Below are 23,723 nucleotides of genomic sequence, written 5' to 3'. Positions count from 1 at the left end.
AGGAGGGAAGCAACAAACTTCAGTAAGTACAAAACATGTCTTAAGTTTCCTTGATTGTGTGATACGGATCTTGGCAATGCTGTGTGTGCTGTCCTTGGCTGAAAAATTATCCTCCCGTCCTAGCTGTGAATGAGGTGGCTCCAAAGTGGCAATCCCTGCTGCTGGGAATTATTGATCTGAACAGCAGAGTGGCTGGGGAGAGCAGACTCTGGTGCAGGGCTCAGCAGTGCCTGGGACTGCGGGGCAGAGAGCACCGCGGCTCCCTGAGTGCAGCAGGAAAAGCTGAGTTGGGCTCAAACAGGTTTAGATCGGTGCAGAAGCGCAAAGCCTGGAGCGTTTTGAAACATGGCATGTCGGGCTGAGCTAAACAGCAATGAAAGGTGCAGCACTCCCAGTCTACACAGACCATCAGGGTGTTTACGTGGCGCAGGCAGAGGGATTGCTCCGGGGCTGCAGGCGCAGGAAAGGTCAACAATTAATTATTGAACAGATGGGACAGTTTTGCCTGCATCTTCCTATAATTTGACCGTGACCAGGTGGTGACTGTCTTGAATCTGTCTGTGATCTGCAGTTAGTGTCTGTCACTGAATAATTCTTGACCCTTGAAACATTTGCATGCTGTAAATGGATGAGAAATCCAAGCCTGTGCCCTTTGACAGCGCTCCAGGTAGGTCCATGCACTCTGTCTGGTCTCACAGGCTGGGAGGGAAGTGGAGGATTTCAGGTCTCAGACAGGATGTGTGTGATATACCCTCGCAGGGTGAATTTTAAATATTATAGTTCAGTCCACCAGCTGCAGTGTGGATGTTTAAGCTCAGAGATCACCTTTCTTAATTATTCCTGTTAGCAGTGTCCCTGTTCTGGCTCATTTAAGGAAACCAAGTGAGAAATGGGTAGGAGTAGGGTACTGGGGTAGGTGTGGGTCTGCTTGAACATCTCAGTGGGCATCAGGGAGTGCTTAGGAGAACCTTCATGTGCCAAGAACAATCCAAGTACTGTGATGTTCCTGGTCAAAATCACATGTGTTTGTTATTCTGACTATCAGGACAAAGTCCAGCTGGAAGATGGAAGAGCCTTCCAGGAAAGAAGGATCATTACAGGATGGGCAAAGGGCTGGCAAATGCAGTTCTGGGTGCAGGCCTCTCTGGGCTGATCTGGGCAGTGCTCTCAATGACACTTTAGAGAACTGTGTTTTGACAGCTTTAATTCCTCTGATTCATCTTATACAAAATGTCCTGGATTTTGGCATCAGCATCACCCTTTTCAAAATGCCTGGTACCTCTGAAGTAAACCAAATGTGATTTCAGGGCAATTACAGCTTGAATTTAACATTCAAGATTGAAGTGTGGCTTGTTGTTAATGACAAGCAAGTGAGCAATAATCTTTGTGGTTCAGGTCACTCAACACTTCTCATCTCGAGGGCCTCTTTTCATTTGTCAATAACTCTGATGAATGCCCAGGACCAGGATTCCTCATGCCATGTATCTGTCTTCTGGATTTGTTTATAACACCACACTGAAATCAGCAACGTTGCATCAGAGAGGGAGATTAGAGAAAACCAGTTGATTTTTCCCATTTTTTCCAAAATTCTTACAACTTTCATTTTGAGAAGCTCCAGCCCATGCAGGCTGTGGAGCAGCCCATGACATTTGGCAGAGGTGGTGGTGTGTATGTCAAGATGTGCCTCTTGCTATCCTAGAGAAAAGATGCCCAAATTTGGGAACATTAAAAGTGTTTGAAAAGCCCCGGTTCACACAGACTCAATGGGAACTAGCTGGAGTTTAGCACCTAAAATCTTGCAAGCGTTTGTCTGCACAGGTCATGCTGCAGCCCTGCTCTGTGGGTTGTTCTCTGTGAGCCCTGCTGAGGACAGGCTTGGGAGAGCACCCAGCTCTGGATGTGGCAGTCCTGGAGAACAACAAAGATTCTGGAGGGAAGAGGAAGAACACATGAGAAGGATCCCGGGGTGGAAATGAACTCAGGAGCCCAGGTGGGGATGACAGTAAAATATGGGGATCCAGGTGGGGGAACAGGTAGGATTGGTCTGAGAACAAGTGATGTTGGAGGAGAGGTAGAAAGGGAAACAAGGTGACACGAGGCCGCTTGGGACCTCAGAGCTGGAGGACCTAGGGGATGAGTGAAAAACTGCCTGGAAAAAGGGCAATAGGTCAATAACCAATATAATGTTGGGGTCACTGTGGATGGGCAGTCCAGGGGATGATGTCCAGTGCCTCTGGTCATGCCTGATGGTCTGGCTCTGTGCTGAAGGCACACAAGGCACCACTGCTTAGTTCTTTCTTAGAACAAGTCTCCTGCTGGGGCCCTTGCATGTAGCCAGTGCTTTGACTACTGCTTGACTAACTGCAGACTTGTTCCCAAAATTATAGGAGAATTAGCAGGCTTAAGGGTAGCTGGCTCTATTCACTGACATAATCTTCTCTGTACCCTATGAGGTGCAAGTGGCTCCAAAAGCTGAAAATTCACAACAAAACTGACAGCTTCACAGCAGTGACATGGACCCTGGGATCTTGTGTGTCATCAGCAGTGCAGAATATCACAGAAAGGAAAAGGCCAGAAGGCCACAGATAAGAACTGGAGCCTACTTTTTGTGGGCCATCACCCACAATCTCCCTTGCACCTGTGTCCCAGCACACACAGAAGGAGATTGCACTTGAAACCTGGAGCCTCTGTCCCTCCCTGTCCACTGAGACCCCAGCATCTCCCAGAACAGCCCGGGCAGCAGCCAAGGTGGGGCTTTGCCCCCCCTTCCGTGGCAGCTTCGCTGTGTGAAGCCTGAGAGGACAGTTTTGTGTCCTGGAGTGCTGTGAAGGAAGGGCTGCCCTCCATGGCAGCACGGAGAGGGGGAAGCACTCCCGGCTGTGCCGGTTTCCAACAGAGAGGCTGCACCTCGCTGGCTTTTTCCATCCTTGAGAAACAAAACCCCCACTCGTCCATATTCTCATTCCTCAAAAACCCCCAGCCCTTTAGCAGCTGCACAAGCAGTCTCACTGCCACCACGGGAATGGGGAGGAAGGTTTTATGCAGAGCCTTTATGAAGTCACGGGGCTGTTGCTTCCGAGCCACTGCCTCCCCTGCGAACGAGCCAGGAACCCTGCCAGGATGATGCTCTTCAAACACAAGCAGGCAGCACCTGCTCCGTGCTTGCAGTGCTGGAACACCTCTCTGCAGGCACAGAGGGAGTGAAAAAGCCCAGGAGCCTCCTGACTTTTGCTCGGCGTTGCCATTTCTGGGAAAGCCAGCACCAGCGCTGCGCTGAGCAGCAGATTGCACTGGGGACACACCTGGCCAGTCCTGCACACCCTGCAGGCTCTGCCGGAGCTCAGCCCGGGGACAGCTCCTGGCACAGCTGCCGGGACTCAGAAGGAGCTCTGTGTGATGCAGAGGGACTTGCTGCAGGCACAGGGGCCCCTGCCACGGCAGGAGGGCTCGGGCAAGGGTGGGCGACACTCACCACTCTCAGGGCAGAGCAGAGGAAGAAGGGAAGCATCATGTCTGGAAAGCAGGAACACATGAGTGCACTGGAGGCTGGAAGAGCCTGTTCCAGCTGGTCTCACACACACCCTGAGCACAGAGTGGTCCTGGGTTACAGCATCGTGTGAATAGGTGGGATATGGGGCAGGAGGGGATGGTGTGTCCCTTCCCTTCCGCGGGGTGAGCTGTCTGCAGAGATCTGTCATCAGAAGCTGGCGGGCTGATTTCCCCCACAGCAGGAAAAGGGTGAGGTGCCAGCCAGCACACGGCTAGATGATCTCTAGGGCCTTCCCTAGATCTGTCAGGGCTCTGCCTCTGCACACCACTCAGACAGGAGAGGTGGGATAGGCAGGAGTCCTCCTGAACAGCAGTCAGATCAAACAGACAGAGCACAGAGATGTGAAGGGCTGGGGTATGGCTGCATGAAGGTGCCTGTCCCCTCAGGTGAGGACGGGAAGAATAAGGGATCTTGCTGGGAAGAGAAGATGCTGCCCCTTGGCACCTCTAGAGCTCCCTGGCACAGACAGAGCTCTCTTGTGCCGTCAGCTGTCCACAAGGTAAGCTCTGATGGCACACGGCCCTGGCAGAGGGGAGAGGGACTTGCTCTGTCCCCACAGCTAGAGTCTGGGACAGCCTCGGTTGCTAACAGGAAAGGGCAGCACAGGTTGCACTTTGCTCAGAGCAGCAAATAGCAGCATATTCCCAACTCCTACCAGAGCAGCTTCAGCACAAAGGTTTTCACACGCTTGCAGCTCACCCAGATGTGGGTGGCATTTAGGTGGCCTGCAAGAGGCCCTTTGTTCCCCAGGCTCACAGACAAATACCAGTTTCCTCTTCCAGTTTCTAGAGGTGAACAGGTGACAGGTGTCAGCTGTTCTCTTTTTCTGTTTCGAAGTAGCTGAGCTGATTTTGCTGAGATGTTAACATTTCTAGGGAAACTTAACCCTGACATTTGATTCCTGGCTAAGCTGATAGCTTGCTAAAAAAAATAATAATACTAATTAAAAAAATCTTATTTGCTTCTAAACCCTGAAACTGCACTATTAGCAGATGTTTGTTTCCTGCTTCTGTTTTTTATTTTCGTAAAAGTATTTGCAGAAAATCTTGTTAGGATATTTTCTTAGCATTTCAGCCAGTGCTATCACTGCTCCAGTGCTCCCTTCCCAGGGAGGGCTCTCACGGGAGGCACAGGGCAGCACTAATGAGGGGCTTGCTGTGCTCCACTGCCCACAGCAGTCACGCTGAATCTTCCCTTATATGTCAGTCTTCCCAGTGTCTCAACCTTTCCCACCACTTCCATGATCTTCAGTTTTCGCCTCAAGGCCGCCGCACTCAGCTTGCACAGTCCTGTGTGATGGCTGTAGTGATGGAAATGCTGGAGTTCTGCACCAAAACATTACACAACGCCTCTGCTTCCCACCCTCCTGACACTCATCTAATCTGTGTGCTGGCAGTACTCCGTCTCCAGCTTCAGAGCTCGCCTTTAGGTCCAAGCAGGGAGCAGATGCTCCTGATTCCTGTTGTCCCCAAGGCACGGGAGAGCCCCCTGCACATCAGGACATCACAGCCTTCCTGGGCTGACAGCCTGGCTGCACCAGTCCACGCAGCCACAGAGTGGGAGAGGCTGAGGACACCTTGCCTTCATAAAGCCTGGAGGACCCAAGAGCATTTCATTGTCAGGGAGCCAGCAGGGAACACTCCCACCCCAATGCTTTGGACAGCAGGTGGTCCTGGGAGAAGGCAGGAGGGTTGTGAGGAGCCTCCGGAGAAGTGGTTTCACATCTACATCAGATGTAGGGAAGCTCCCTGGAAAAGGGTTGTGAGGGTGGGACTGTGATCACACTGCCCAGGTTTATGTAGCTGCAGGCTGGGAGTCAGGGAAAAGGGGTAGTGATGTGAATATGGAGGGGGAAAACAAACCTGGAAGAGCTACAGGCTCAGATTCTGGGAATCTTTTACAACTTCCAGCCCTCTGCAATCCAGTGAGGGTGAGCAGAGCCACAGGAGCAGCACCCAGACCTTGGGGCAGTGTGGGACCACCATGGGGAGAGGTGGGTGAGGGGGTCGTGCCCATCACCTCAGTCTCTCCCTCACCTCCCACACCCATTGCACTCTGCCAGGGCTTTTCCCTTCTTCCTTCAGGTCAGGTGCAAGGTTTCCCAACTGCAGTTTCCTCCCAGTTAAAAAAGATGCTGGACAGGCCAACAAAAGCCACTGCTGCTCAGTACAGAGGGAAAGCCAACAACAGAGGGAATGGTGGGGCTGAAGAATTCAGTGCTTTCTCTGCTTCAGCTGCTCCTAGAGTGATTAACTTTAATGAAGTGATTAATACAATTAACTAACTACAAAGGGGGAGAAATGTGGATTGAATAAGAAAAGAATCAGTTTGAGAGTGCTTACATAAGTGAAATCCACTTATTTTCACCTCAGCTGGGTCTGCCGAAATTCTGCTGAACTTGTCTAGATCATTTGGGGAACTGGTGCCATCTCACAGCTCCGGGCAGCTCTCCCTGACAAGCTCAGGGACAAGATCGTGTCTGTCCTCAGGCAGGGAGACAAAAGGATCCAGGTATAAGGGATAATCCACATCATGGCAATAACACCGTGAAATACTGGAACAAGTGACCAAATGTGCTATTTGCCTATCTAGAACAGGCCATGATGAGGTGCAGCAGCAGCTGACAAAGATTTGTCAAGAAAACTGCTTTGGTGAAGTGTCTCCTTTCCTCTGTGCTGACATGTGTGTTAGAGGCAAGGAAAAGCACTAACTCTCAAATAACTGGGTGTGCAGAAATGTTGACATCCTCGTGGGCGTGCTGGCAGGAGAAGGTGTGGGTGGAATTGCTAAAGGCTGGTACACAGGGAGGGAGCGAGAATGTGCAGCGGTCATTCCCGTTCAGTGGAAGGCGGTGAGGAAGGGGGAGACAGCCAAGCTCTGACCCCAGAGCCTTCCATGGACTAGCAGGGGGTGTTTGCTGCTGCAAGGGACTGACCACAGGCTGGGGAAAGAGGAAGTTCTCAGCAGCACAGGATCAGTGCTGAGCGTGAGCCAAGCGGGATCCAGCCCTGTGCTGGTGGTGGCTCCACCGGGACAGGTGGGACAGACCTGTGCTCGCCTCGGGGAACCACAGGATGGGCATTCTTGCAGCGTGCCAAGCCCTGCGGGAGGGGGTTGCTTTCTCCAGCCAGCTGCTGCCTCCTGCAGACCGGCCAAGGGGCAGAGAGCTCCGGGAACTGTCCCTGCAGAGCTCCCAGCTCGCTGCCCATGGTCAGCCAAGCCTCCAGGGCACGCACTGCCCTGCCGACAGTCATGAATGTTCCTTCAGAATCATTTTCCAGTGGAAAAGTATGCTTATTTTACCAACTCAGTAGATTTTTGTTGGGCAATCCGAAATGCCATCTGTCTGGCAGCTTCACCTCTGCCTGCAGGAAGAAAGCCCAGCTGGCAAGAGCCTCTCAGACAAGAACCAGGAGTCACCGAGCACCTCAGCCACCCAAGTTCCACTCAGGAACACTTGTGGAAGAACAAGTAAGGAACTGAAGACCTGAGGGCCTTGGAGCCAGCAGCCTTCTGAAGGGAACTGAGGTGGCAGGGTCTTTGGCCGAGGGCAGGGATCAGGCTCCCAGTGACCTTCTCATTTTTCCTCCTCCCACCTGTCCTTAGGAGCAGAGGATTCCCCAAGGGAGTTGACAGGAGGAACCAATCTCAGCTGACTTCCTACGTGGTGTCTCGTCATCAGAGGTGTTCCAGACTCCCCTGGACAAAGCTGTGACCTGATTTCATGTTGTCATTAGTCCTACCTCGGGCAAGAGTTCTGTCCTCTCCAGAGGTCCCTTCCACCAACACACTGGTGGCTGCACAAGAGACAGGGGAAGCCCTCACTGGGGTGGCCCCTACCACGTGTAATCCTCCCAGGCAGGAATTCTCCTGCTGCCTGCAAGGACTCTGCTGTGCTGTGTCTGACAATTGCATCTGCACCCTTTTCCCCCTCTCACAGCAGTGTTTACACCTCCTGCAGCCAGTGTGGACACGGTGGTGTCAGCACTGGCAGTCAGACGACAAGATAACCAGCAGGGAAGGTGTTTTCCTCTCTGCCCTGGCCCATGCTGTGATGGGAAGGGCAGATTTTCACAGCCTCTCATTCAAGTGGGGTGACTTGGGACAGGCCATTCCTTCCTGAATCTCCCAGAGTCCCACAGTCAGATAATGTCCTGAGCTGGGAGGGACCCACAGGGATCATCAGCTCCTGGCCCTGCACAGACACCCCAACAACCCCACCCTGTCTCTGAGAGCATTGTCCAGACACTCCTCCAGCTCTGGCAGGTTTTGTGCTGTGACCACTGCTCTGGGGAGCCTGTTCAGTGCCCCACAACCCTATGGGGGTAGAACCTTTGTCCTCTAAGCTGAGCCCACCTTCTGAAAATGAATAGGAGGAAGCTGCCAAGCTGATTTGTAGGTATTTGATTGTAGGCTGGCTGGGAGAAAAAGATGTATCTGAGAAACAGATGCAGTTCTTGCCTTTGTCAGGGATGATCTTATCAGGGAAGAGAAGAACGCTGGTGCTGTTGAGGCAGGTCCTAAAGAGGCCTTGCCTGGAAAGCCAGTGTAATTCATGTCATTCACTTCAAAAACAGCTGAGCTCAGAAGGAAGTGGATGCAGAAAGTGGCTCACAGGACGAGCAGCTTCGGCTATGCCTGTGCACATGTGTAGTGTGGTGTGGAAGGAACAGCAGCTCTTCCTTGGTGGAGAGCAGAGCTTGCTTGGTTCAGGGCCTCGTGTGGGGAGAGAAGGTGGGAGAGACAGGAGCTGGGAGTAGGCAGCTCTCCATTCCATCCTGTGAGGGGATTCCCGTGTCTCTTTACTCCTTGCCTGCCAGCAAGGACCTGAGAAAATTCCTGGCAGAGTCCCAGGCTCCCCAGCAGTGCCAGCTGAGGAGGTGGCACCATGCTACGGACACACGGCTGCTCCGTGCAGGCTTTAGGGCACCAAACGGTTCCTGCACTGGGAGCACACAACCAGGGGCACACCACAGGTGGGCAGGAGCTGCTTTGTGTTTCAGAGCAGCCAGATGGATTGTCAGCTCACAAAGTGGCACAGCCCGCCTCTGTTTCTGCAGGATTTGGGGCTGTCTGAGCATTTTTGTGCATGCCCAGGCATCCCAATGTCCCCTGTCTGCCGAGGGCTGTGAGGGAGGAGGCAGAGCCTTCTGCTGCTGGTCCACAGGATGCTGTAAATCTTGGGGAGCTGCTGCTGTGAAGCCCTTCACAGCACCAAGCCTGCTGTCTATTGAGAAAAGCCAATACCCTTCTGTCTGTCAGATGGCACTTAACCGCCGCTGTTATTCTAGATGAGTGAACACTTGTGTTATATTTTCCAATAGCAAAAACTGGGGTCAGCAGGGTGTCTGCTGTTTTAGCCAAATCCAGATGGGGTTTTCCTATAAACAAGTGCACACAGAATATTTATACAGGCGATGGCACCTGACGCCTTAACACTTAGGCCATCCTATTGAGTAGCCACTCATACTATAAGTCACTTCAGTGCATTAAGTAAATATTTTAATATAGCCATGTCACTGTTTATTATATAATGGCGGGGGCCCAAATCTTGCCTAATGCTTGGTTAAAAAGTCAGTTTACACCATCCTTTACAGTGAATCAAAGAATGCATAAACGGGGCTCTTTTGTTACTCAGAGCTCTGTTTACTTTACTTTTCTGTAAACCTTTCGAAACACTTGCTTATAAGAGCTGATAGAACCCAGATTTTCCCCAGGGGCTGAGGTGTTCATGATGTCGGGAAGGTACCGCACAGAGTAATCAATGGAGTTTCCACTGAGCAGCCCCAAGCTCGTCCCTCACTATCTGTCCTTAGTTCTGGTTGGAAACCAGCTCGAGGTGGCACAAAGGCTGTCAGGGAGAGAAGCTCAGCAGCTCCTGCTCCAGCACAGGTAGCTCTGACACACCTGGGGCCAGGGGCAGGTGGCAGCAGCACAGAGCAGCATCTTTGGAGGCAGAAGTTCAGCCTGCATCAGGAAGGGATGTCTGGCTTCTCCTCCAGCTGAGGGACTGTGTGAGGTGGCGACCAGAGGGATGAATTCATCTCTTTTATTTATTGCCTTCTTCCTTCACTTGCCCTTTCAGCCTCCCACTGCCTCTCCCAGTGCACACCATTCTCTGCTTCACCCTGCAGCGTGTTGCTGAGTTCCTTGGGGTCAGGAGCCATGTGTGGGTCTTACCTAAGATCAGGGATCACAGGATCACCTTGGCAACATGAGCTAGAGGCTGGGGACTTCAAAGGTCCATCACAGGTTCTGGCTCAGAAGGATTTTGGATGTTGCAGAGGACCACGTGCTCCTCTCAGCCCTGCTCAGCCCTGTGTACCCCACACTTCGGTTCTCTGTGTCCAGCCCTAGTTCCACTTCTGGCAGGGGAGAAACTTGCCCTGAGCAGGACATGGATGATTCTTGGGAGGCACTGAGTAATGCAAGAGAGTCCCCCAGGGCAGTGCCCACCAGTCCCAGCTTGCCCTCAGCTCTTCTTGTACTTCTCTCAAGACCCTGGGCCTCAGAACAGCAGCCAAAGCCTCTGCTGGGGTGAGGTTAGGACATGGGAAAAGCCCATCTGTACCCAGCCTGGCTTTGCCCTGCAGTGACATGCCGATCATCCCAGAGAAAGAAAGGCTGGACAGGAAGATGACAGAGATTTGGGAAGGTTGTTCCTCCCTGTCCCTAACTCACCAGCTGTCCATGTGCTTGGAAGAGGCTATGGGTGCTCTGAGCTAGTGCAGAACTGGCACGGAGGGGTTTGGGATGGTGGATCCTCCCGGGGAGGTTTTCAGCTGGTTAAGGGGGTTCAGCCACACAGGGAGTAGGACGAGCCATGTGCACACCCCTGGAGCTGTTGGCAGTACATGGAGCTGCCTTGCAGGGCTTCCCCTTGCAGACAGACAACAGGGTTTGCAAAATGATCGTGGGACAGTGCTGGGCTCAGCTCACCTGTGAAAGGCAGCTGATTGCTGCCAGGGAGGGGATGCGGGCCTGGGGGAGAAAATGGGTGATGAATAACAACTGAGCACACCCTGGTGGCCTCTGTGTCCCCCTCTGAGCTCATCCCTAGGAGCTCCTGGCTGTGGAGCACCACTGTTCCCCACAAAGCTCCATCTGCACCAAGCCCATCACAGCCAGGGGAGGACAGGCCTGCAGAGCATCGGGGAGGATGCAGGATGTGCTGTCACCAGGTGAACCCGAAGGGACAAAGGGACCCTGATAGAGGGGACAGGAGAGGGCCAGGCTGCAGGAGGCAGCAGGGCTCATGACAGCCCGGGCTGGCTGGCTCTGAACACGGCAGGGTGCTTTAGGTAGGAAGGGAATCCCTCCTCAGGCCAGCTGTTTGTGTGGCTGGGCCGTGAGCACCCACGGGGAGTCCTGATGCTTCTCGCTGGCTGCTCTGTCCAGCATCTGCTTTTGGTTACTCTGCCAAAACAACAAGCCTGTGTGTAATTTTAAAGCATTGGTTCTGGGCCTGATATGAATCAGAAAATCACCCCCCTGTGAGTTTCTAAAGTAACCAATGCCCACATCCTCCCCTGTGCCATACTGCCAGTGGTTACAGCACTTAGCACCTCGGCTCCCTGGAAGGTCAGATGGGAGCTTTGGGGATAGCCACACCTGGAGCTTGAGGCTGCAGGTGGGTGCTTGAGCCCTTTTGGGTGGGCAAAGGCATGGCAGGAGGGGAAGGGTCTCAGCACCCCTGGAGCTGCACAGGGCACTGAGCTGCCCTCTCAGCTCAGTGTGGGCTTTGCTCCCTCGCAGGGCTCAGCCTGCCCCGTGCTGCTGCCCACGGCAGAGACACAACTTCCTGGGAAACAGCTCAGCTTTGCGCTCCCAGGGGGTGCATGCATGTGCATCCTGGCTGTGGAGAGCACAGAAACCCACAGTTCCCTCGCAGACCAGTTCAGATTGTGTAGTTCAGCTAGCCTGGGGCAGCGAAGGACTGAGCTACCATCTTTGAAGACAACAAGCTGCAAGTGATGCTGCAATGATGAGGGCCAAAGTAGAGGCAAGCACACCTTGCTGAGGACCATCCAAGGATGCTGCTCAGCACAGAGCAGCCTGGGCACAAACAGCACCTGTGTCCCCCTCCTGCTGCGTGTACCCCACCCCAAACCCAAAGCTGTGCTTTCACACACTCTGGCTGCTCTGGGCAGCGAGGTGAGCGTGACACCTGGAGCACCAGCACCAGCACCTGCCATGGCCCCAGGCAGCTCGCTCAGGTCTGTGAGCACCAGGACAGAGATCACCCTGCCCCTGCAGGCACACTGGGCAGGACAGCAGTGCCAGTCCTGGTACCCTGCAGCCAGCCACTGGCCCTGAGCCCACCCTCAGCTTCCTGTCAGCAGAAGCTTCAACGCCCTCACTGACCCTCTCGTCCCGTTGCCAGAAAAGCAGTCCCACCAGCAGCACCCGGGGATGGGTGAGGATGGGCTCTCACCCTGCTGCCTCCCTCCCCTGCCATGTGTGGACTGCAGCAGGAGTGGTGGAGTGTGAATTCTGAATCCCCTGGGTCTCTGGCCCCTGAAATATATTGTTCTCCATTTCCCCCAGGGCAGCCTTGTTCCATTGGATAATTGGGAAGTATTTATCTGTGTCATATTAAGACCCATTTGGGATAATTGTGAAATTGGCAGCCCTGGCCCTCCTTTGTTTAGACCAGGGTATAATTTGGTTAATGTTATTGTTTTTTTTAACTTTGCCACAAGAAGGCGGAAATTTAGATTCCATTATTTAGCAAGTAGCTCTGAGGAATGTCCTTTGGCAGCAGGGACCTGCAGTGGGGCCACAGAGCTCCTCGCAGCCTTGGAGCATTTGGTGGGTGCGTTGAGTCTCAGCCAGGCCTCAAGAGCCCTTCCCACAAATCTCCATCCTTTCTTGATCCATCTGTGCTCCTCCCCCCGCCTGCTCTCCACTGTGCCACGGACCAGACTGGAGAGGCTGTCACACTGATTTGTGTGAGACAGGGACTGTGGCAATGGCTTCATTGGGGTCAAAAGGCAGGTCAGCCTGGTTGAGCACCTGGTCCCAGCCACAGGGACGTGGCTGGAGGAGAGCACAGAATGCTCAGGGACCCTTCTCACCCCGAGTCTGTTTCTAACCCTCTGTGCCTCAGAGGCTCCTTGAACCAGGCTGAGCATCTCCATGTTTAGTACCTTGTGATTCTTCCCTGAATCTATCCGAATGCCTTTGGGACCATCCAACCCTTTGGCATGTGCAGCATCCTGCAGCAGAGAGCTCCACAGTGTAACTTTGAAGTGGGTGAGAAAATCTCTGCTTTTGTCTTTTTTAAATCTCAGGTGCTTCCTTGGTTCTCCCTAGCTCCTGTAGTGAGCAGTCATTTCTCATCGATGCTGTTTGGACCACTCCTGACTGGGCAGTCCTTCAGACTGAGGTTTCCTGCCTCAGCCTTCTCCTTCCAAACCAAGGGTCCCAGCCCATCTCACCTCTCTTTTGGTCATCGTTGTTGGTCTTCTCTGTGGACTGTTTTTCCCCATAGAATTTACTTTTCATTTGCATTTTTATCACTTGGCTACTCAGTATCAGAATATCCTTCTGTAGCTTTCCATGTGAGGCATTTTTTCCATGGAATCGTAGAATCACAGAATGGTTTGGGTTGGAAGGAATCTTAAAGATCATCTCATTCCACCCCCCTTCCACTATACCAAATTGCTCCAAGCCCTGTCCAACTGAATAATTGGACATAAGTAGGAAAATTTCTCTGTCTCTCTATCTCGATCATCATATTGACCAGCACAAGCCCTGGCACATTTGCCTGATTTTGCCTTCATTAAAGCAAACCTTACTTATGCTCCTTCTTTCTAAATACTTATATTCTACCACAGCCTTTTTAGCAGCTTTCAGTGAGGAAAGTTCTTAGAAATGTTCTGACAATCCAAGACCACTCAAGTCACCTTTATCCAGGTGCCTTAAAATAGTTCTGAGGCATGAGGCACCGTGAAAGCCATTTGGACCACACTAACTCTTCATTCTGGTTCCCTCAGCATGTCCAGAGCTCTGAGCCACCCGTCCTGTCGTTCCTCTCCCTTGCTGAACCTGGCTGCACTACCGATGTCTTTGGTGCTGAGATCCCACTTGGTCGTGGTTAGGGAAGGTGAAATATATTGATCTGAGTTGTGGGGTGGGGATGGGGATCATTGGTATAGTGCTGTTGCCTCAGACAAAGCCATAGCTGGTGAACTTCTGGGGAATTTGAGGAGACTGGGGAGATTTCCTCTCTCACCCCTAAACACTGCAGCATTCTTGCCAGGATACAACAAAACCAGCCATGGAGACACTTCGCCACATCCTCTGCTGTGTGTCCTCTCCAAGCCAGGCTCAGCTCCTCCAGAAAGGATATTCCAATAGGAATCTGGATGCTGGGTATCTGTCCTTGTACCACTGTGGGATAACTATTATTTTCTCTTTCTGTCATCAATATTACTGAGGAGGAAAGAGATCAGTAACTCCTCCGCAGCTTTACTCTGTCTCCTGATCGTTGCCCTCACAGGCAGGGAAATGATTTCTTGGGTGTTTCAGAAAGTTGTGGTTCATGGTCAGTGAAATAGGAAGGACCAGCCATGAGATTTGCAACTGGACCTGGAGTCCCAGTTAATGCCAAGCCTTGCCTCTTGCAATAACTCAACCTGTACTTACCTAAACACGGCCCTTTTTGGGCACAGGCCTGGTGCTTTGAGTCTGGGTGATTTTGCAGATAAATTTAGACTGCAGGATATATTAAAATTTCTAGCCAGTAGGAGAGTGACATTCTTGAACAGCCTTCCAAACCGGAAAGAAGGGGCAAGGAGCCTAGGCTGTTTGTAGATGGAACTTGATAAGTTAATGGAAGATTTCATGACATGACAGAAATGATCCTGGAGTGAAAAATTAAGTCATGGGATAATGGGCTTTGAATGTTTAATTTGTTTGCATCTCTGGAAGCATGCTTTACAAAAGAGCAGTTCTTCAGTTCTTGATATTCTTTATTGCACTATGGTTTATCATCCCAAGCTCTGAGCTGGCTAAAGGAACTACGTGTTTTCTTTCCTCCTGGTGCAGCCTTGGCTTTTGGGATGGAGAGGGGAGCTTGCATTCTTCCATAGCATTTTGGCTAGAGGTGGGATCTGGATCTGCTGCACTGCTGCTGTCGTGTCCGAGCACTCCTGTGTGCCTGCGAGAGGCACCTTGCCCACAGTAAGATGTTTCTTGGGCTTGGAGCTTTTTGCTCTTGGCTGGACTGTCAGGACCACCAGCTTTTTTTCCTTCTTTTGTGGGATGAAGTGGGTGTTCACCTGGGTGCACCCAGGAGTTTCACTTTTAAAAGCCCAGGGAGAACAGGTGGATGTTTAACTCCTTTGGTCTCTGAGAGTAAAGGCTGAGACAATTGAGGTTGCTCAGCCTGGAGAAGAGAAGCTTTGGGGTGACCTAACTGTGGCCTTTCAATGTCTGAAGGGACATGCAAGAGAGATGGAGAGAAACTATTTGCAAGGGCCTGGAGTGACAGGACAAGGAGAAATGGCCTTAAACTGACAGGGAGGAGGTTTAGATTGGATATTAGGAAAAAAATGAGAATGGTGAGGGTAGTTGCAGCAATGCATTTTTCAGAAAATTGACTGCTCTGGAGAGCTCTGTAGGGCTCAGTGCTGATCCAGCTGGGCAGCACAGACACTGGAGAGGGAATTCCCTCACAGCACAGGTCCAGTCCAGGTGTGCCCTACAAAGTCCCGCTCCCAGCACTGCTGACCTCTGTGGGCTCAGTGGAGAATGAATGGCCCTGGAGCAAAGTTCTGTGGAGCAGATCTAAAGGCTGAGCTGTGCATTGTCCCTTCTCCCTCCCTTTGGACCTGCCATGCAGCTGTAGGCCCTTTCTGCTGAGTCTTCTCCAGATGAAAGTGTATTTTGACGTCACCAGTGGACACAAGCAGACAGGCTGTGCACTGGTTTCTCTCAGGGGGTTTCCTATTAGGAGTCCTTGCCTGGCAGCTCTGTTCATGGTGCTGTGGCAGTGGGTGGCACAGGATGCACACCAAACCTCTGCCTTGCTCTCTCCCGCTTATCGCCGGGGCTTTTTCACCCTGTCCATCTGCTGCCCGTGTCAGCAATTGAGGGCAAGAGACAGAGGTCTGGCCAAGAGCAGTTTCACTGGACTCTGAGCAAGGGGGTGACAGGCTCTACAAAGATCAGCAGCTGCTCTTCCTTTCCTGGCCGCTTGATGTCTGGGGTAGCCAAAGGAAGAGAGGCTCTGGGTCACCAGCCTGAAATGCAGAGTTGGACATGATCCCTGTCACCAGATATGTTTTTGTTCAGGGCTCAGACCCACAGGCACTGGGCTGGAGAGGTGACCTGGCACCACAAGCCCAGTGCTGAGCACTGCTCCGTAGTCTGGCTCAGGTTAGTCCCTGCTCCAGCAGGAACACACCCTGTGGGCACGAGTCCTCTGCCAGCAGTCTGGGACCTTTCCCAAAGCCCTGCTGGGTCAGTCTGTGGCCTTTCCCACCCACTGAACGCTCCCTCTGCCAACTCAAGCTGGCGAGGCCCCTGTGCTGGGCAGCAGGACCATCTGAGGCCGGAGAGCTGCTCCTGCCCCCAGCTCCTCTCCTGTTTGAGACCCACCCTCATCACTTTATTAATAGTGTTTGTCCCTGTGCCGTTTGTTCCTTCCCCTCCTCTGGCATCTAATGAAGAGGCATGGGTCCAGTTTGTGCTCATTTTCCATTTCAAATCCCTGCCATGTTTTCTCTCTTTTAGAAAGATTCTGTTTATTGCACTTCTAAAATGTAACAAAATAAGGGAGACAAAGATCAGACATAACCACGAATGCTGCAAAATTAGGGCACAGTTTAATGCTGCAGCCATAACCGAGGACATCAGCATGACCTACAAGAGAAGCCAATGTTTTCCTGTAGAAATGTGGGGAGGCAGCTGCTGGTAGGGGTGCAAGAGTAACCAGAAGAGCCTTTGGGGTGACCAGTAACAGCTCAACCTGTCTGGTGACCACAGAGCCACAATCCACATGCAGGAACATTAGGTACCAGGGTCACTTCCAGAGACCAGGGATTCCCATTGCACTGGAAAAGTTGAAAACCACAAGTTTTTGGTTGGGGCTGGATTTAAATCAAATTCTGAAAACAATGCAGTTCCTTTGAATTAGGAGCATGGTTTGTGCTTTGTAACCAGCCCAGGTGGCACTGCCACCAGCAGAAACAGCTCATAGTTAAGCGTTTATAAGTTAAACAGAATCAAATCAAATCAAACCAAATCAAATCATAGTTTAGAAAAAAAGTGCAATTTCTCTCAGAAGCTTCATTCTGCCAAGGCTGCTGGAGCAGGGCTGTCCCCAGGTGTGCAGGACCCTGCACCTGGTGTGATCCAAGCCCCACGAGCCCCAGCACACAGCGCTCATGAGTCAGACCTGGAAAATTCACCAGATTAGCCTGAAAGCAGTTCTGCAAACAGAACAAACAGCAAGAACAAATCTGAGGCTGATAACTGCTTTTTGAGCCTTTTCAGCATACTTAGAACATTACTGCTTATTTTAAGATTTTAAAGTTTATTTTAAGATTATTTTAAAAACGACAAGTATGGTCCAGATTCATAAGGAGATGTTTTATCTAACTCAGAACTATCTGCATATGTTGTCCAGTTAGGTTCTAGCAGTATTTTTAGCAGAGTGTTTCTCCATGGAAATAACCCTGGGCACAAGAGCAGGACTGAGGACTGATGGCAAATGCCACGTAGCCAATGAACTTCAATCCTTAAATGCTTCTAATCATAGAATAATATAATCACAGAATGGTTTGTGGTGGAAGGGACCTTAAAGCCCATCCATTTCCACCCCCTACCATGGGCAGGGACACCTTCCACTATCCCAGGTTGCTCCAAGCCCCATCCAACCTGGCCTTGGACACTTCCAGGGATGGGACAGCCTGGACAACCTGTGACAGGGCCTCAGCACCCCCACAGGGAAGAATTTTTTTCCTGTTATCTGATCTAACCCTACTCTCTGTCAGTTTGAAGCCCTTCCCCCTTGTCCTGTCACTCCAGGCTCTTGTAAAGAGTCTCTCTCCAGCTTTCTTGCAGGCTCCCTCAATCCTGAGGCAGATGCAGAAACCACAGCCCCAGCTGACAAAACTTCATGTGGTGGTGGCCCAGGGCTGGCCCATGAGCAGGACAAACCTGTGGGTGATTGTGGAGGTTTGTGCCATGGCTCAGCCCCCAACCCACCTTCTCCATCCACTGTACTGCATTCCTGGTGCTGTAGGGAGTAGGGTTGTAGCTTTGGCCTTCTGGGTGTTCCACCTCTGTCTCAGCATGGAAAGACGTTGTGAATGGGAGAGCAGGCTGCCTGTAGTGGCAAGGGACTGGCACAGGAGTCAGGGCTCAGCACAGGGCACTGGGGAAAATGCTGGAGTCCTCACAGAGTTGTGTCGTGGGGCTTTAGGCAGCACAAAGCCTGAGGGAAGGCTGAAGTCCCTACCTTGGCTCTGCCGTTCCTGCCTTCAGTGGGATTGCCATGAGCAGCCCTGGATAAGGGCTGTACAAAAGCAGGAGCTGAGACAGCTGGAGTGCTCGGGCTGCCTCACATCAACATGATGGCTTGTCCTCTGTCTTTGACATCCAGAAGTGAAATTTTACTCCCACGGCTCCTGCAGTCTCTCTGCCCAGTCAGGCTCTGCTCCTTGTCTCAGAGCTTTCATTTCCACCCTCTGTGGATGACTCTGTTTTTCCCCCTTTCCCTCTGGAGCGTTTGCTGTGTGTCTGGAGCACGGTGCAGTGCCCTAGCATTATCATGGCCATCCATCCCTTACTCCACCATCCATCACTCACACCGTGCATGGCCCTGCTCCCCCTGCACGGTGCCAGGGGCTGGGGCTGCCTCTGTGCCAGCACAGAGCCCGTGCATGGGAGCAGAGCTGCCATAAGAGAAGGCACCAACATTTGAGGGCAATGGGTGTAAAAGGAGGTCCCGTCTCCACTCTGTCTCTCCACAGAGCCCATCTCCTCTGCCTCCAGTGCTGGCTCAGTGAGACCTCTGAGTACGGTGCTGATCAGTCATTTGCACAGATATTTTCCAAAATTCCCAGCTCTCTTGGACAACATCATGTACAGGAGCTCAGATTTTTACTCCCAGTGACACCGATGCACTCCTTCTGTTGCAGTGTGTGATGTGGGGAGGGCTTTGCTGGCTGTAAGGTGGTCAGGGCTGTGTCAAATACTCTTTGGAGCAAAGAAATAATATTTTTCCAAGTTTCTGTGAATGAAAAGGCTTCAAACAAAACTGGGGCTGAACAGAGTTGAATACCCTAGAATAATCCCTGGAAGTGGAACTGTGCCTCAGCTAATGCTACACTCTACTATTTTCCACCACTTGAATCTTCTTACTATGAAAAAATGGAGGAGAAATCCCTTCTCTTGAAAACAGCTCAATGGGTGGGGGCTGAGGCCAGGGCTGAGCTTCTCCCCTGAGAACAGCCCTTACCCCTCATCATCCAGCCCAGGCTGGAGGCCAGGAGCTGTCCTGGATGAAGACAGCTGCCACTTCCTATCACTGGGCTCTTCATTGCTGTCTAAGGCCACATGGCCTCTGGGCAGCTTGGAGAAGAGATCAGGGCTGAGAATTTGGAGCCTGGGAAGGAGATTCTATCCTAAAACGCCTGGGGGTGCAAACAGCTGGCAAAGCTCTCTGAGCGTGGGGATCACACTGTGACCAAACACGGCGCGGGTTTGCCTCAAGTGCAGATTTTATGGCTCACACAGCTCTGCTCACTGGGTCTTGGCACCGACCCCATGGAGGGGTTGCACAAGAAGCTGCATGGGATAACTTGTCGCTGAAGGGGGGATCCAGGATTGGGGCAGGTTTCCTTGCTTTGTTTCCTCTTCGCTGGGAAAGCCCCCATCCAGGAGCTCCCCCTGCCCTGCAGCTCCTCTCTTGGAGCTGAAGTGGTGAGCAGGTCACTTCTCCAGGGCATGGGAGGAATGTGCCGATCTGTGGGAAACGGCCTGCGGGCTCCATTGCCCTCAGCGCCGTCACGGGATGGGGCTTTCTGCATCCCTGAGGAGGCAGGAGGGAGTTCAGTGAGGGGAATCATCCAACAGGGACATGGCCTGCAAGGCAAACCATGAGATAATAGCAGTGGTGCGTGCCCTGGCAACCCAGGGAGGTCTCAGAGGAGAAAAGGCCTCTTGTTCTGGGGGTAGGGGCAAGTGGTCAGAGTTGCCTTCTGCCTTGCCAAACCTGACACGGCTCTAAGGAGGACCAGACAGGATTCCTGCAGAACTTGTACACAGCAGGACTTGATCAGCATTTGCAACAAGCCAGCACAAATGTTCACGGGATATTTGCCCCCAGGAATCCAGAGCTACTCTTACTGCCTGAGCACTGTAAACACCAGCTACAACACACCGAGCCCATGTTTAGGGAGATGGTTTTATCAGCAACATTCCTGCAGGCAGAAGCCCAGGAATACAAACACACCACAACAAACACGTGAAGAATTTGATAAGGCTGAACTGCATCTCTCTCCTGGTTTTTCTCTTTGTGTATTTAAAGTTTTATGGTGGGTCACGATTGCTTAAGAGACGCTGCACATGCATTAGAGCTCAATGTATTTACCTCCACTTCAACCTCCAGAAGAACAAACAGCAGAACAGGGGCAGATTTGAGGGATCCAGCATATGAGGAAGTGTAAGCCCTGGTCATTCCCACCTCGGTGCACGCAGGAGTGGCCCAGGGCAAAGCTGAGAAGGCGGAAGGTGAGGTGAGCTGTATGGCCCATGCTGGGCAGGGAGAAACTGTGCAGACCATCAAAGCTGTGTCACAGTAACCCAAGCAGGAGCCAGCCTCATGAAAGTGTCATTCCTGAGGATATTTCTAGATGTTAGAAGCCAAGTGCACCTCGAGGTGTTGTGTCCAATCCTACACAGGCTACAGGCAGGAGCCAGGGCCCTCAATCCTGCAGAGATGCCTCAGGTCCAGCTGCTGTAGGCTCTGCATCTGAGCAGGGATATCTCAGGGGGTGCTGGAGGCCTCTGCTCAGCCCCCAAGCTCAGCCCTGGAGCTCTGCTTCACGTCACACAAAGATGCTCCATCTCCTATTTTCCTTTCCCTTTCAGGTTGCTAAGGTGCATTTGTGGTGGCACTGGGCAGAGGAAGCAGCGTCTGTCCCTGTGTTAGATCCCAGAGTCTGCTCAAGAGATGTTTGTTTAGCTCCAGTGGGTGGCACATCCTAGCTCTGGTATTTCTGGTACACACCTTGGCAGGAAGCTCACTCCTGGAAACTTGGAAAAAAACATCATCCAGGAACTTGCTTGACATGTGGAAACCTGAGGTGTGAAGGGGATTGCTGAGACCTGGACAATGAATTTTTCAGTTTAGGAGTTTTCCAGCCAAAAAAATTAGTTTTTTGGAAGATGAGCTGCTGAAGCCAGAATTGTTTCTCAGGGAGATAAAGTTTTTCTCCACTTCTAAAAATAATTTTTAATTTCAATGGTTCAGTTCATTTTTTTCCTAATAAAAAGTTTAAAAATGTTAAAAAATAAAAATATTTTAGAATTATCCAATTATCTTCGCTAGCAGGACAGGCTCCAAACAGTCTGTGGTGTCTGTGAGCACTGCACTGGGAGACAGGGGAGAAGGGTAGGGGGAGAGAGATGGGGGGCATGGTAGGGGGTGAGGGGCAGCCTGTCCGGCTGTGCTGCTCCATTACCTCCCCAGGAGGGAGCAGCGGGAGGTAGGCAGCATCCAAGGGTGCCACTCCCTTGTGTCCTGTCCCTGTCACAGGGAGCAGAGATCGGAGCTGCCCCTCAGGAGGAGCTGCAGCCCCCAGGGAGGTCTGCCCTCAGTCTGCTCTGCTCCAGCTGAACAACCCAAGTGCCCTCAGGCACTCCTCGTGTGGCCCCTCAAGGCCCTTCCCCATCTTTGTGTGCCTCATTCAGATGCTCTCTCTCTCTTAAAGGTTTGGGTCCGTCTTTGATCGTGGCATCCAAAACTGCCCCAGCACTCAAGGTGAGGCCACGCCAGTGCAGAGCAGAGTGGGACAATCCTGCCCCTCCCCTGGCTGGCCACGCTGGGCCTGATGCCCCCCAGGACAGGGATGTCCCTCCTGGCTGCCAGGGCACTGCTGGCTCAGATCCAACTGGCCGTGGAGCAGCACCCCCAGGTTCCCTCCCACAGCTGCTCTCCAGCCTCTCCTTCCCCAGTCTGTCCATACATCCAGCGCTGCCCCATCCCAGTGCAACTTGGCATTTGTCTTAGTTAAACTTCACAGGTTTGGTAGAATCAGCCAAGTCCCACCTGGGCTGTGGTGAGCAAGCGAGTCTGAGCCTCATCCATGCTGCCCTGCTTCCCGGGCAGAGAGCAAGGGGGCTGCTCCTTCCAAACCAGGCATCTCCTCCAGAGCATCTCCAGTGTCTTGCAAGGAAGCACCCACGATGTAGGTACCATGCTAGTCCAGTTTGATGAATTTGAAATTTACAGGCAGGGAGAGATGGAACATGACCTGTACTGTGCACAACCTTGCAATCGATGTGTTGGCAGCAGCGGTTGATGGGAGATGTGCTCTGAGGCTCAAAAGTGTGTCTAAGCTTTGTAAACACAATCAGCTCAGCCTAAATGAACTGATTTGTTCGGGAACAATGTGGAATGTTTCGAGGCCAAATTTCACTCCAGGAAAAAAAACCCACCACTGAGCCAGTGGTGTTTGAGTGTGCTGTGAAGCCTGTGTCTGCAGGGTCGCAGCGTGACCTCCTGGCTCAGACATGAGGACCCCGGCACACTCACTGCGAATTAAAATGTTGCATATGCTCTGAGTGTAAAAAGAGATTGTACACAGAGCCTGCAAGAAGCCTTCCTGAAAGACTTTGGCCTCGGCTGGTGGTCTTGCAGCTTCGGCACTGGATGTCTGGCTCACGCTCTCTATTTTTGAAAAACATTCATAATCATAATCCATATAAAACTGTCATATTGGTTCAACATGTACGTCACCAAAGCCCTGACTAATTTATCAAAGATTTAGTGTTCGGTTGAACAAAGTCTCATTTTTGTAAGCAGATGCATTTTGCTGGATTGTTCTGTCATCACCCTCTGTTCCCACTGGAAAGATGCATCATATCAGCAACTTCAAGAAGTTAAAAAAAATGCACATTTTACAACAGCAATGTAAACACTTATTGAATGTTCCACGCTAGTCATGAATTAAATAAAGGGTTTAGGGGCTCATGCTGCTTGTGTCAAAGTGTGTCTGCAGCCCTACAGCCAGCACTGGGTGGATCATCACAGTGGGGATGGGGCATTGCACAGCAGTCACACCACTGGAAAGGGGACCTCGAGCTGCTCAGGGGAGATAAAATGCTAAAGCAGACGTGGCAGATGAAATTGTCTGTTCAGAGAGGCAGCACAGAGCAGGCCTGGCCTGTCTGGGTGCCTGCAGGGCTGTTTTCACGGGCAGTGGCAGCACGTCAGGCTTTGGCAGGAATAGCTGGGCACAGGAGATGAGGAAAGGGCCACAGGGGCGAGTGAGGAGGGTGATGGGGAGAAGGGCAGGGCTGGTGGCAGCGGCTGGGCCTGCGTTGTGTTCTGAGCCCAGGGTGCAAACACAGCCTGCCCCAGGCGATGCACCTCCCTGGGCATAGCAAAGGGATAAAGGGACACAGGCACCTCTGGCACCTCCTTCCCAGCCAGTGCAGCCACCCCATGGGCACCCTGTGTGAAGTGTGCCAGCAGTGAAACTCGGTGTAAGGCAGGACAGAGGGACACGGGGGCTGAGCTGCAGCCCGTGGGACAGGAAAGGCTGGAGCAGGTGGGGCTGCCAGTGAGGTGGATGAGGAAGCAGATGGCAGAATCCCTGCTGGTGCAGGGTAGGGAGAGGGGTGTGAGGGTCCTGGCTCACACAGTGTGGAGGAGATGGTATCATGTGCAGTGCACTGCTCCTACTTCCTTATACAGTAAATTGGTAACTTTTTTGTATTAAATCAGATTTTATCACTGAATCAATCTTACACTTTTCTATTCTTGTTCTCTACAAATGACCTTTTTTAGCTCTCCTCAGCTCTTTCCTGATGGGACTCATTAGGAGCTGGTGCTGATTCTTATAGGCATTCACTTTCATTCAGCATCTGGAGATTTTTCAGACAATGCTCTGTTGAAACGGTCCCTGCAGCTTTCCTCTGATGTGCTCAGTAT

The 23,723-nt window shown here is 52.0% G+C and overlaps 1 protein-coding gene across 6 annotated transcripts in view; it reads left to right on the top strand.

Annotated features, from left to right (window-relative positions):
• The window catches only part of MYOCD (myocardin), a 223,788-nt gene that overhangs the window by 98,746 nt on the left and 101,319 nt on the right, over positions 1-23,723 (top strand). The window lies entirely within an intron of this gene.

The sequence above is a fragment of the Corvus hawaiiensis genome, chromosome 19 (genome assembly GCF_020740725.1).
Source record: "Corvus hawaiiensis isolate bCorHaw1 chromosome 19, bCorHaw1.pri.cur, whole genome shotgun sequence".
NCBI lineage: Eukaryota > Metazoa > Chordata > Aves > Passeriformes > Corvidae > Corvus > Corvus hawaiiensis.
The sequence above is the reverse complement of the archived record's forward strand: the minus strand, read 5'-3'. Positions and strand labels throughout refer to the sequence as shown.